Source organism: Elephantulus edwardii, unplaced genomic scaffold (assembly GCF_000299155.1).
Source record: "Elephantulus edwardii isolate Elephantulus edwardi_28Jun2011 unplaced genomic scaffold, EleEdw1.0 scaffold00010, whole genome shotgun sequence".
Classification (NCBI taxonomy): Eukaryota; Metazoa; Chordata; class Mammalia; order Macroscelidea; family Macroscelididae; genus Elephantulus; species Elephantulus edwardii.
In genome coordinates this window covers 19,430,967-19,432,245 of record NW_006399760.1, presented here as the reverse complement: position 1 = coordinate 19,432,245, position 1,279 = coordinate 19,430,967, and positions in this window count along the sequence as shown.

Below are 1,279 nucleotides of genomic sequence, written 5' to 3'. Positions count from 1 at the left end.
TGAAAGTCTGCAGATAAAATACGTTTCCTGTTTCATAATTTGTGTGCAAAGTAGCCCATAATCTTGGTTGTATTCCTCACAATGTGTCAACAGTTTCCCCATTTCCACCCTGGGCTCTCCACGGTCTTTTGGATTTTCTACCCCTTCCTGCCTTCTCATTTTTGCTTTTGGGGAAATGTCCTTTTGTTTTCTTTATTCTCTTTTGCTCCAAACAGAAAGATATCATTAATTACAGCTTACTTAGATGATCATTCACAACCTTTTAAGACCCTTGATGGAATGCATCAAACCGGGATACAGAACTTTGTCTTTATGAACAACATTGTGTCAATTGATGTAGCTATCTCCTGAGTACATGGTCCTCCACCTTTAAGCCCAGGAATTTTATCCATAAGGTGTTTGATTGTACCTAATAAGTTCCTAAGAGCATTTCCCTGTGTATTCTCTTGTCTATATTCATAAACATGCAGTGTCTATAATTACATATGAAGGCATATGCATGACCAAACATATCTGCAAGTGAGTGTGCTTCCCTATACCCTCTTGCACCTAAGTGGATACTTAGGTATCCACCTAAGTGTCCATTACTAAATTATTTTATGTTGATTGTTACAAGTTATAGTCATTATTATTTTTGTTGTGAGGTGTCATTGAGTCAACTCTGAAGCTGGTCCTATCCTGTGCCATTCTCACAATCTCTGAATCTCTGATATACTTGAGTGCATTGTTATAGTCAGTGTGTCAATCCATCTTGTTGAGAATCTTCCTCTCCTTTGCTGACTCTCCACCGTTCCATTCTCAAAAGACTGGGCCCTCCTAACAACGTGCCAAAAGTATATGAGATGAAGCTTCACCATACTTGCCTCCGAGGAGCACCCTGATCATATTATTGTTGTGTCATGCACTACTGAGTCACTTGCATCTCATTGAGACCCAAAGTACAACAGCTCTGAACCTTGCTCTATCGTCAGCCAGTTTCATTGCTTCCAACACACCTATCCTCATTACCCAAGTTACTGAGTAAATCCAACTCATCCTGAGTCTTCCTCTCAAGCTGTTCCTCCACCCTTCCAAGCATGATGTCCTTCTCCAGGGTTGAGTTCCTCCTGTCAACATGACCACAGTATGTGAGATGGAGCTTCAAAATCTTTGCTTCCAAGGAGCAGCCTGGTTTCACCCTTTCTAGGACATACTTGTTTGTTCTCTTAGCAGAATATGGTATTTTCAATACTCTTCTCCAGCACCACCACTCAAAGACATCAATTCTTCTTCTGTCATC